This window comes from Perca flavescens, chromosome 7 (assembly GCF_004354835.1).
Source record: "Perca flavescens isolate YP-PL-M2 chromosome 7, PFLA_1.0, whole genome shotgun sequence".
In the NCBI taxonomy this organism is placed as follows: Eukaryota; Metazoa; Chordata; class Actinopteri; order Perciformes; family Percidae; genus Perca; species Perca flavescens.
This window is the reverse complement of record NC_041337.1, coordinates 18,562,876-18,576,705: the sequence shown is the minus strand read 5'-3', so window position 1 is coordinate 18,576,705 and position 13,830 is coordinate 18,562,876.

The window sequence follows — 13,830 nt, the reverse complement described above, 5'->3', positions numbered from 1 at the left end:
GCAACACATTTACACATTTTCACTTTACTAGTCAAAAAAAAAAAATAGAAATAATAATGTCCCTGCAATTTAACACAGACACACAGACAGGGTGCTCTGTCCGGCTGACCTTCCCCTGAATGCAGATTACTAATGGTAGAGAATGAGACAGAGAGAAAGTAAAGGAGAGAAGTACAGTAGTCCTCATCTTCCCCAGACAATCTTGGCTCATATTCCCCTTGGAATGCCTTGGGGGATGCTGGGAGTCGGAGGCACTTGAGTTGCTTGACTGTAGTTCTTTAGCTCAATTGTGCTCCAGCTGAATTTCCCTGTGGATTAGCCCAAAACAGCAGCTAGCCTGACTGGCAGCTAGGGCTGTCATCATATATTCTATATTCAGTTATATATTCAAATTGTAAAAAAATATATAAAATATATAAAAATTGATATTCTATAATGAAAAAAAGAGGCACCACTGTCTGCTTCACACGTTCCTAGACAAAGTCTATTTTATTAGTTTATTTTCTAATGTGTAGGTATGTAGATCTTTTAAAATACATGTTTTGTATAAGGAAAATTTGAATGTCATTTTTGTTCAATTTTGACATCCCTATAGGCTTCAATGCCCACAGTATACAGTAATACAGCAAATTCCACCATAGATTTCACTGGAGTAGTGAGACATTATTAATGGGTCATCAGCCCTCTAACACCTAATAGTGTTGACGTGAAGATAGAGTTTGACTAAAATTTTCTCTGACAGCGTGTCTAAATATGTGAGGGATGGTGAGAGAGAGAGGGAAGAGGGTGATGCTATAAACTGTTTTAGAGACCTTTTTACTGATAGAAAAGGTGGTAGATCAGTCTGATTTTTAGAGTGAGCCCAGAGGCTTAGCTTATTGCAGGGGGTGTGCAATTTGATCTATCATGCAGAGGATCGACTGTCGTTTTCTGTACATGTATGACTATATGAGCTATATAACTATTGTAGCAACCTTAGTGGTTTTAAAACACACAAATACCCATGCATACACCCTTGTATTGTACATATTATATTCTGATACTCATAACACAGTTCTTGTAAATCAGAAACGCTAACTATATTGAAGACTAAAAACTTTTGTTTATTGTGGACAAAATTTACAAACTCTGAAGTCGATGAAGTATAATACATGGAAATAACTAACCACAGTTTATATGACCACGGCGACAGCTGGAAGACAACAGTGAAATCGAATTACCATGACAACACAATCTGTTCGGTGCCTTGTGCTTTTGCATATTATGTACTGTTACTGTTATAAATTAGTAGACGACAGAAGCAAAAGTAAACAAATATTCATTATCACAACTGCAGCAATTGAATCTTGCTCTTGATGTCTTGACATCTAACAAATACTTGACTTACTTAACTATTTTAAATAAATTCTAATCATATTTAGTAGGCTTAATATTTTTAATGCCACTCTGGACTCCTGACATCAGAGAGGACAACAGCAGAGTAGAAATACATACTGTTGGTGTACATCACCTGTCATACAGTACCAAGTTGGATCCCTCTCCCTCTACACTCCGTCTCCACCAATCCCTGGTCAAGTCCCTAACCACATGCTAATATATGCTAATCCAATCTGAATTTACACGCCACTTTTAGCCAACGAGCTCAGCTAGAACAAAAGGCTGGAGGTAACCCTTCTCTCATCACTCAGCCACTGCAGCTCAGGATAAAAGTCTTTTCAGAGAAGATATGCACAGAGACACACATTCAGCCTTCCAAACAGCTCCCGCTGTGTACACTTGATGTTTTTTCCACCACAAGCTCTAAATGTGTAAAGGTGAGAACATCCTCAGTGAGATTTTGAAACAGGTAAAGAGTGAGTAGTATTCAGGTTTATATTTGTGTGCATTTCAATGGCACTTCAGCTAATGAGACAATCCTCGGGAAATCTCCAGAGAAGGACTTTTCTCATTCTACATTGAATGTGGTGAATGTGGTCAAAGCATGTGTTTCTGGACCACTGGAGTTTTCTTTTACTTTTCTCTGTAAGTGGAAGGCTGAGTGTGAAAAGCCTGGTTAACCTGAGTCAGGGCCTTGGGGGATACTAGTGCTGTATGCTACATGTCAGAGTCCTAATGATGGCTCACAGTCCAGCTAAACTCAGCCTCCACAGTGGGAATGTGCATGGACTGTGTGTGCACGTGGGCTCGCATGTGTGTGGGGGTGTGTGTGATTATACATCCAAATGTGCCTCTGTGTGTTTCTAAGATCAAAGGTTAACTACATAGGGCATGATGTCAAAGGCAGGTCTTTGGTTGGTGAAAACACTGCCGGCTCCACTCAGCAGTTGCCATGGAGACAGCACTGGTAATTCTTGACAGCTCTGCCACTGTTATCAATGTTATCTACATTGATTTGGTCCCTCTTGCAAATTGCTCTTCAAGTGAAAGGCATTTTAAATGTTTAGGCACTATCTTAGTAGAGCTCAACAGTGTGTTTATGGAAGTAAAAATGCCATTTATTTTCTCCATAAGGATTTAGATTATCAGCCATAATGTCTAAACCATCCGAGGTAGACTGACCACGAGCTACGTGGTTGTGAAACGAACGTTTCTGCTCCTGTAGAATCTAGAAGTCTGTATGAAATCAACCTTGTTAGACCTTGTTGTTTTCTTCTTAGAAAAACATGTTTTATCCCTGAACTTATGGAGAAAAACTACAATACCCACAAACCTAAGCGCAACAGCAACGTCTCTGATTGGTCCAACTCGCTGTTACCATAGAAACGTTTACCGCGAACGGCTAGAGTGAGCTTCTCCCATTGAAGTCTATGATAGTCGTATACCTTTGCCTTTTTTGCCGTTTTCAAAATGATTTTTTTGCACCGAATAAAATGTTTTATGCTCACTATTCATCTCATAACTGGTTGGCTTGGTTCCATACTTAAAACTCTATATATAAGCAATTTTTGAAATGTCAATACAACATTGAATGGGGGAAAAAAAATGTTGGCAACCAGAGCTGTTAAAAAATTGGGCGATCACTGTTGAGCTCTATTGTTTCATGTGGATAATTGATCTTCAGCGTTAAAGTAGACATCAGTTGCAACTCCAAGTTTCAGATATATTCAAAATCAGAATTGCTTCTTTTCTGCCATAGCAGTTTGTTACATCCATACATCCCTCTTTTACTTACTTTCCAAATGGCCTTGTTGAAGTGTTTTCTGTATGTATTCTTTTTATTATAGTTGTTTTGTTATTTAGTTTTCCTGCAATAACTTTATGGCAAACCAAGCTAGCCATTAGGGTTGACATCTCCAGGTCAGTTGGTCAATTGGTTTGTCCAAATGCTCTTGTATGACCAAATTATAATTGGTCAAACAATCGTGGTTGTTGCTTTTATAAGGCCGCCTGTCCACCAAAGCTTTTCCCCAGCTGAAAATGCAAGGCACTCTTCTAAAAACACCCATTTGTTGGGTTTGGTTGATATGATATGGAATATCCACAGAAGTAAAGATGGCGGTGGTCGGCACCAGATGGGTTGGCACAAGGTTGAGTACTTCCTCTGGCCCTTGCTCTGGATGAAGGGAAGGCAGAAGCACGTCGGTAGAGACAGATATCGTCTAGAATTTCTCCTCTGTTGTTGTTTAAGCACTGTACATGTAGGATGTGGCGATTGGTCTTTGTGGTATTTGTCCTGCCCCTCCTCCACTATGAATGGACAGCTGGATAAGAAGTGACTGTGACGAGCGCAGATTGTTACCCTAAGTTGAACATTATCCAACTCTCGATGACCAGAAAAAAAACTTTAAACGTTCAGCGCAGAATAGATGCTCAGCGCCTCGTCACGCTGCTGGTGTTTGTAGCATTGTGTGAATATACGGCGCTCCCATTGCAAAGCATTAAAAACATATAATGGCCTCAGGAAGAAAAAAAAAAACGCTTTGATGGACACACAACGCTACCAGGTAGAGTGCACTCATTCACTGTGCACTGTGGACGATTAACGTAGTTTTCCTCATCGACCAATCAATTGGTTGAAGAGTAGGTAGAATTTCTATCGACCACAATTGTCTTTGGTTGAATACAGCCCTGCTGGCCATTCTACTAGCTGTCTGACTGTGTGTTCAGACAGAATAGCAGGCAAAGTTTACAGGCAGCTTGCATACAAAGTCAATGCAAAGATTCAGACACAAATTCCCCCGGGGTGGCATGATGTAGCCAGAAGACACATCTGCGGGAGTTTTTAAACTTCAGTCACAGTATGTCTATACTTTTGTGATTCCATTTTCCTTGTTACTAGGCCTTTGTTCTAACTCTTGTTTATGGTATATTATTTTTTATGTATTTATTATTTGTAATCACTATTAAACAACTGGTCCAGTACTGTTTTTACAGTTTCATAATTTCTTCCAGTAAAATGTACAAAAGCAATCTGCTGTCTTCAACCTTTACTGGAAGTGTGTTAAGCTTGCATAGCTGTGCATCTAGAGCTGTAACAATTCCATATTTTGCTGTACAATAAATTGTCTCAGAAATAATTGCAATTAACAATATAATTGTCTCTTTCAATGAAGATCAAAAATATTTATTTATTTATTACTTTTTAAACAAATTAAAGTTTTGAATGAATCCCAAGATACATCTATTGGTTATATTGCTGTCATGTGACCCAGATAATGTAATAACACAAATACACAGCCTATGAAGTGAACAACCTCAACAACCTCTTTATTACCATAAAACATTTTTTCTAACTGTATACATCTTTTGTCATTTTTGTTGCTATTAACATGTATACAAAATCAACAATTACCAGTCCCACGCCTTAAGACCTTAGCTTATGTTAGCAATTAATTGCGTTTAAACAAAGAAACTGTGATTATTTTAAAAAATTGACAATTATGCAATAATTGTTACAGACTTATGTGCAACTACACACATAATGAAGGCAGAAGATATGATCTGAACTTGACTATACTAGTATGCAAGTTCATGTTCGTACACATCCCTGGAGAAGTTTAAAAGATAAGCTATTCATGGACATTTGACAGTTTAAATCAAAAAGAGAGTAAGCTCACATTTTAGATTTAATACAATTACTAGACAAGGAACTCATTAAAAGTGGACATTGAAAGTAGCAATCTTTTAAAATGAGCAGACTGGAAAAGCTATCCAAACCACCAAAATATTTTCTTATCTAAATTGAAGTGCTCTAAGCTCAGCAATACATGCTTTCAGATATTAGAGCTGTGACATGACAAAGTGAGGACCTTTCATCTGATATTTAATTTGATTTGTAAGCTGTAATTTCACTCAGATCTTTCATTCCTATCAAAGGACAAGAACTGAATAACAGTGATAATTCTAATGCTGCGTGGACACATGAGATCTGTTCTGCAGAGAAAATAGGATCTTCGAATAGTTCTGCAGGCTTTGTGCTGTTTGTACAATTGGCTTGATAGATCACATTGAATTTCTAATCCTACTGTAGTAGGAAATACTTTGTTATGATGGCGAGTTGCTAAATACTAATCAGTTAATAAACTGATTACAGGCAGTTTCTAGCATGTCACATGTAAGAATGGCTGACTAAAGTACAGTATGAGTCATCATCAACATGCACAAAATAATTGCATTGTAACTGCCTTGACTGTTGCTGTTACTTAGACAGTATGATCATGTCACGGACAACAACTACAATAACAATGACCTACAGTACTACTACTACTACTATTACTAACAACAACAACAACCACAACAATTATAATACGATCCTCATAAGATAAAAAGGTCAAACACACAATAACTAAACTTTAATGTACTGTATCCTGGAAATTCTGTTTATATATGACTGTGTTGTCTACGTATGTCCTTGTCTGCTCACAGCACTTGTTAAAGATGAGGGAAAGATTGGGAACCCTTGAAAAAGTCAAAATCACGAGAAATTATGTGTTTACTTTATTATATGTTACCAAAATCAAGATCAAACCCCCGGTCTCCACTGTCTAAGTACTATGCTTTGTGCGCCCACCAATCACCCTGGCCACCTTCGTACTGCCTTCACTTCTTCCACTAGAAAAAGAAAAAGTTGCCACTGAGAATAATCCAGGGCGAAATTACTTTTACTAAAAATTACTAATGTCCATTTGAATGCATTTGGCAAAACAGATAAATACTGTAGTATATAAACATAATTTCCTGGAGACAGGTTTGGAATATGAGATATATAGTTTATATTGTATTATGTTTTAGTACAATCCTGGCGGAGCGCTCTGCAGGAGGAGGAGTCTGCCCCGGTGTAGTTGTGGTGGCAGTGGGTTCCTGCAAGACTAGCAACACAGATAAGGAAAAGGTCCATTTAATGAGTGGATAGCTGTGCAAATGAGAACACATGCAGTTATTGGATAAATGAGATGATGGAGTGGGTGGTAAGAGGAGAATCTTGATCAGAGCAACATGGCGCTAAAGGAAAAGTCAGGGGATCACCAAAGTCATCCAGTGGGGACCATACATGTCTCATGTCAAAATTGAATAGCAGTTCATCCAATAGTTGTTGAGATACATGAGACTGACTTAGCCATCCTTAGAGCCATGTCGCTGTATTGGCTACTTAAAATGTATTGATGAAAGGTAGTTTAGACCGAGTTAACTTTAGATGTATGCAGTGGATCCCTGAAGTTCATGCTGTTTTATGTCTAGTAAAGTGGAACACTGGCACTGCCTGTGGTTAACACAGACCCAAAAGACTTGACTAAAACATAAATAAAACAGTTTGTATGTGTAGTAGGTTTTCTTCTATGGGATTCTGCAGGGCCAAATATCTCTTAAACTCTCCGGTGCCCCACAATCGTATCTACAAATACTAACAAATACGCACACAACCATTACACAACAGCCTACAAACAATTCTATTTGCTTTCCCCCAGACACAGCTTCCTTCATTGCAGCATTAAAGGGGGAGAGATTATTCCCTCTATTTCCAGGGAAATGGATTTTATATCAGTTGTGTGTTTGTAAATCAGACCTCCATTTCCAAGAAGGCAGGGGGTATTTCTCTTATCTCCTTGACTGTATTTGTTAAAGCTCAACAATATAGGTTACAACTCCTCAGATTTCCCACCTGCCTGCCTTGGGAACATGCTTTTCCTGTTACAGCTGGTATATCTGCAATGGAATAAATCAATTAAAGTGCAAAGGCAGAAACATGAAGATGTTTCCTACCACTTTTGAAAATAGATTGTTTTTTAACCTTGTTCCCAGATCTTTTATGATTGGTTATCACTCTATTTGAACCCAATCTCCCAACACTAAGTTAAGTAATACAGTATATCATTTGCATTTAGACTGATAAGTTACTGGAGGGAAGTTCAATTTTGCATGCCTTCACTTGTCATGCAAAGTTTGGAAGTGCTGATCCCAGTTTGCTGATAAAATGGGAGCTGTGGGATAAAAGATATTGGACTTCCTACACATGCACACCCACTGGGGCACAGTAAAGTAAGGGCCAGCCTAGTGTTGTCACTAGCCCCCACCCCCCAAAAAAAATGCATCGATAAAAATCTATATTTTTGACAACACTAATTCCTGACCACGCACACCCACCGGGGCACAGTAAAGTTGGGCCCAACCAATATCAACGTTTTTTTGGTTCATCGTAATTGTACCGACAAGAGGGGAGAGGAAAATGCAGAAAGTAATCACAGATGGAAAATCGATGAAGATGACGAAGACTTAGGTAGTCTGATTGAAATCTGGGGGGCTTAAGTCATTTATGAGATCTGCAAAACCAAATGTGATTTCCCATACCTCCCTAGACTCCCCCCACCCACCATCCCCCCTACTCCTTCTCTCTTTTCATTCTTCACTGGATCTGTCACTCAGCCCTGAAATATTCATGCCCAGCTCTGAAAAATGAATGCTTCTGCCGAAAGGAGCAGAAGTTGAAGAGAGAAGTTAGTCGTTTTGATAGATACTCTCTCATGATAAAATTGACAAAGGGCTTTGAGTCAAGCCGTTGCTTCAAGAAATGTGGATGATGTGATGGCTCGCTTTGGCAGTAGTGTGTCATTGTGTGTCTACTGTATGTTTGCGTGTGTGAGTGCATTGAATGTGTATGTGAGAAAATCAAGGTAACATTGTGCCATTTTAACTGTAAGTAAAGCAGGCTCAAAGAATTAAAGTTGAGACTCCTCCTAAGAGAATGATATGAATGAATGAGAAATCTGAAGACTTGAAGACTTTGTATTACTTGCACAAGAATAATTGAGAGATGAGCTCTGCTATATTTGACCTACTGGTTGATGAAACTGACAGGTTCAATATGCATGCATGCACACACACGCACACAGTAACAATAGTGTGTGTTGTACATACATACACATTGTACATAGTGACAATAATAAACCTTCATCATAGGGTCGCTCTACTACTACTCTCTCTCCATCTCTCTGATCTTTCTATTTAATTGGCTGCAGAGTTTCTCAGCTCTCAGTCTCAACAAAGTACATTTTGTATTGATTCTTTTTCCTTGGCTTCACAGACTCTGCTTCCCATAGTTATCCCATCTACTGCTGGTGTCTCTATCAGTTGGCCACACACACACGCATGCACACACTCTGGACAACACAAACTTTTAAATAGTGCCTTTATAAAGTCTTATGTAATTTAGGAAATAAAATTGGGCAGAGTTTGTTACAGACTAATATCTGCAAACAGATATCTGCACATGAATGCAGAATCTGTAGGCAATGGGACAAGACGGTGATATCAGTGCGTTCTGGTTTTTGTTTGTGGTCCGTTTGTAGTCCAAGTATTATATACCAATCACGTTTGAGCGGGCTTTGGTTGGATGCAGGTGGAACCCGTTGGCCAAATGCAACCTGGGATCCCTTCATCTGACAATGACTGAGCTTTTTATTAGTTTTTTATTAGTTTAATTTACATGCATTCATATGCAGATATCAATTTGTTGTCTCTCAACTCCAACCCCATTGTCTTTTCTCAAGTTGCTAATCAAACTGTAAACAATGACCAGTGCATGGAAGAGGAAGTCTTGGCCACACCAGAACCCCCAAAATATTAGCTTGTCCCATAGGGGCTACATGTTTTTGTCAAACCGCTGCTCTATCACTTTTTGACCCGCCCACCGCAACCCGTGGTATTTTTTATTAAGCTTACCTGAACCCCCCTGTCCTGACCTGCGGGTTGTGGGTCCACCTGCGCATCAGTACAGAGTAGCATAGCCAGGTGGCAAACATATTAAATAATAGTGTGAAGAAAATGGTAATCTAGTGACCTCAGCAGGATACAAATCAAACCAATATTCACTGAAAGCTGAATACAACATACAGTTTTGATGTTCTCTGGTTTTCCTAGAGGTTTGTCAGAGTCACATAGCTGGATGGTGGGATGAATAATACACACCAGTAAGGTTGTACAGTACACAATACACAGCATCACTGAGACTTAGTTGACTTGTGTACCAACATACTTACAACATCAACACGTCTAGAACAAGATGTGGGCATTGATATTCATGCTGTTTCACGCTCATACACCGAAATACAGATGCAGTTGTACGGGGTGTCCCACAGGTAGCTAATCCAGAATAACATTGTTTCCAGCACGCTGGGCTATCAATCATGGATGAACTCCTGCATCACTGACAAATCAGCGTAATCTCACATGGGAGGGTGTGAGTGTGTATGCACAGGCACACTCTCTCACACACGGATAAACACACACACACACACACACACACACACACACACACACACACACACACACATATGCATGCATGCACACAGAGGAGTGTGTATGGACACACAAATGCATTTTTATCAGTCTAATCTCATAGGAAAAAAGCATGCTCTGACTGGCAAACAGAGAATTAATGCAGAGCAGGGGGCTCTCCTCCCCTCTCCCTCCTCCTGCCTCAATCTTTACTTATCTGTTTCTCTCGTGTCCTTCTCCTCCCCTCATGTCTTTTCTCTCCTTTTCTCTCTTGTTTCTTTTTGTGGAAAACAACAGACCAACACCTGCACACAGTCTGCAGACAGTCTGGTGAAACACAGCCAGCAGACTGATGCTGTCAGCAATAATCCCTAAATCTTGAATTTACATTAAATAGCACATCTCTCCCGTCTAGTGTAATAACCATAAAGGGGAAAAAAACAGGTGCTTCTTCATTTAGCGCACACACAGAAATGAATACACACAATGCACACACATTTAATGACTAAGCAGACTAATGCCCGGAGAAACACGCTGGAAGAGAGGCTACACTGCAGCAGAGCAGTCGAATATCCACTACGCACGAAGTGTGTGTGTTTTTAAGTGTGTGCGTGGTCAGGAGAAAGAGAACAAATTAAAGTTCTCTACAGAGAGCATGTTGGGCTAAATAAATAAAATGGTGCAGGCTGAACAAATCTGTTCAGAATGAAGGGGGAGTGAGTAGGAAAAGGTTCAGCAGAAGGGATTGATGCAAAGTGCTGAAGGATAAACATATTTATATTCATGTTGGAGTGTGTGTTTGTGTGTGCTGTGTGAACATATTGTACGTCGGTGTGGATGGAAACGCTCGTACATGTATGCCTGCTTATATGAATCACAAACGGCTCTTTGAATTATAAAGCCTCCTTCAGCTGTACACTTGCATATCTCACAGCCCTGTTGGAACACACAATGACATCCTGTCCCCTTAACGCCCACCTCTGTTCTATTCCCTTTTCCCTTGGCCCTCTGACTGGCTGCTTTGTATCCTGACAGATATACAGCTCCTGGCTGCCCTACAGGACTCTGGGGAAACGAGATACAAATGCCATAGTATCTGCGGTATCACTGCCCAAAACCAATGCTGTAGCCCGTGGCAATAAAACACCTGCTAGGACACAGACACCACAATGGTTGGGATGAAACAACACAATACATGGTCAACCAAGACACACAGCAGAACTGGATGGCGTACAGGACCGCCTTGATTCTATTTTTTCATTTAGCCTGGTTCAACATATTTAACTTCCTTTGGCCCAGAGGCTAATCTGTAAATGTATGTCTTTGGTGCAATTAAGGGGTTAAGCATCAAAGCATTGTATAAGTCATTACAAATGCAGGACATGTCTTCTTTTGACTGCTTGTCGTGTAGCGTAAATAGGCTGATCCAAACATGTAAGACATACAAATGTTCTTACATCACTGCATTTCTAACAGTGTATCTATGTGTCCTTTAATTTGCCTGGCTAATGCAGCACTCTAGCATAGTGATAAGAGAGTGTAATCTTCTTAGGTGTGGCGAAAGCTTAATCAATATTAACATATTCCTCAGCTCCCACTCCATTGAATAATTGATATCCCCACACAGTCTTGCTGAGAATGAAATAAGATGTAGGAGTATTAAAATAACTTCCCCGAGATAAAAGAAAATTGATTAAAAAAAGATGGCTGAAAATTAAAGAGAAGGAAAGGGAGCCTAAGGGATTGGACTTTGCATACAAATGAAGAAAAGGGGTTGGGAGGGTGGAGAAAAAAGGAACTTCAGGGAAGTTATGAGCCCATTTATCTAACTCCAGTCATTGCACACTCGGCCGGCCAGGTTTTTACCGAACCAATCAAAGCAGTTAATCTGAGGGATCCACTGTAGCCTCACCAATCTCTGACCTCCTTGTAAAACATGTAGTTATTAATCAGTGATTACTCATCTGTAATTTCTGCATGATTACCTCTTCATTAAAACTTGCTGCTGCGGCATCTCGGGCTTTGCCTGACAGGCTACCTCTCTGTTCCCAATAGTAACATCTTAAGCATTCTTTAAGCCTAAGTGCCCGCAGACTCTGGCCAACCTGGGCAATAATGTCCCAGCGAGAATGATAATTAGAATTACTTGAAGTTTTTTAAACTTATTTCCACAAGGTCCTCCAGTTCAACTACTGTATTTTAAAGAGTCAAGTTATGCCAGCTAGCCACAAATTCCTAAATTACTTAATAGTAAAAAAAAAAATATCATAATGAATTGAAGTCCCTGGCCTGGAGACTAAATGCTCATCCTCCACAGCTGCAGGGACAACACAGGGAGGAATTTTCAAGTTGGATGCAGTGAGAGGATCAGGCTTAAGAGGAATCATGCATTTGGACCACCTCAGCGCTATCAGATCACTGCTGACACCTCACCTACCACCCCCAGGGTTTAAGCACACATCACAAGTTGAGAGGAAGAAGGCAGACAGATGCTTGTGAGTTTGTGTTTGTGTGTATATGTTTGTGCGTGCGACTGTGTCTGTGGATGGTTTGTGTGAGTAGGAAAGGACAAAAAGTTCTTCAGCTGTCAGTGGACGGGGACAAATTCAGCCCATCTCGAGGTTGCTGCACTCACATAGGCAACATATGAAGGACAAATGTTTGTGTAAAACGTCTGACAGCTGTGTTCAATCAGCGAGGGGAAAACTGATGGGTGAAAATGAGATGTCAACAAGATGAGGATGAGGCCAATAAGGAACAAAGATAAAGGCAGCAACCATACACACATACAGTGTTATATGACATAAATACACAGGAGGTAAACAGCACTGGTCTGTGTGTCCTCTGTAGAAAATAATTACATGTGAAAGATGACAAGTAGGCGCAAGAGGTGATTGAAGAAGTGTGTACGACTGAGCGTCCTTTTGTCTCTTGAGCATGTGTGTGTGTGTGTGTCTGTGTTTTACTGGTCTCATTCATTCAGCACTGTATCAGATACCTTCCATCTCCATTTGACAGGCAGCTGACGTGCAGCGAGGTGAGATAGCTGCTCCAATCAATGTCTTCGATCTACACACACTGACCGTAACTAACTAACTCGAGGACCTATCCTTCATGATTAACTGCTGTTTTTTTTTACATGAAGAAAAAAAATACAATTAAGCTCATACTGTCTAAACTGAATCAACCATCTGTCACAATTAATGTTTGGAAAATTCACTTTAAACACATCCCGCCAAAAAGCTATGGTAGGTAGCCATAATTATAACTTACGGCAATGCAATTAAAAATGACTACATTCTTTTTCTTAGCCTGTTATAGTGTTATTCTTTTAATACCAGGCATAAAGATGTTGAATTCATGGGGAGAAAATGGGAAATTGCAGCCATTTGTGCCTCCATCTCATCCTTCTGACTAATCAAACTCTAGCCCGTTAACTGTCTGTTCTAATTACGTTGCATCGATACACAGACTGACTTTACTATCTGCCTGTCTGAGGGTCTGGTTGTGCTCTGTGATAAAGAAAAAGAGCTTCGACAGAGTGGAGTTAAAAATGTAGTATCGCTGTACACTTTTGTAGCAGGCTGATAGAATTTTCTTTCTAGATTATTTTAGTCAACCTCACTTTGCACGAATCATGGGTCAATGTGTGAATTTTGTGTCTGATGTGAGTGAAATCTCCCTATCCTTTCCTCACTTCCTCTCTGTCCTTTGTCTTTTCACTTTCTGTTCTATTTCCTTTCTCTTTTTTCTCTCTGTCTCCGCTGCCCTGGGCTCCTGTCAGCTGAAACAAATAACCATGTCTCAAACAGCCAGAGCACTGGGCAGGTGTCAGTCAGGCTGCAGAGCACAGATATTGATCATGGTTGGGTACAAAGTCAGTCCAAAGTAAAATGACACACTAATTTTACCAGCAATATACACACATCATGTAATGTTCATGCAGTACATTGGTTGTACACTTTTCTATTCAGTAATGTATCTATCCAGTCTTACTTTGGGTTAGGGCTGGGCGATATGGTTGAAAACTGTATCACGATATAAGTTTTTCATATCGGTCGATATCGATAATTATTGATATTTTTTATGACCTATTTAAAATAAGGACCAGGAGAAAAA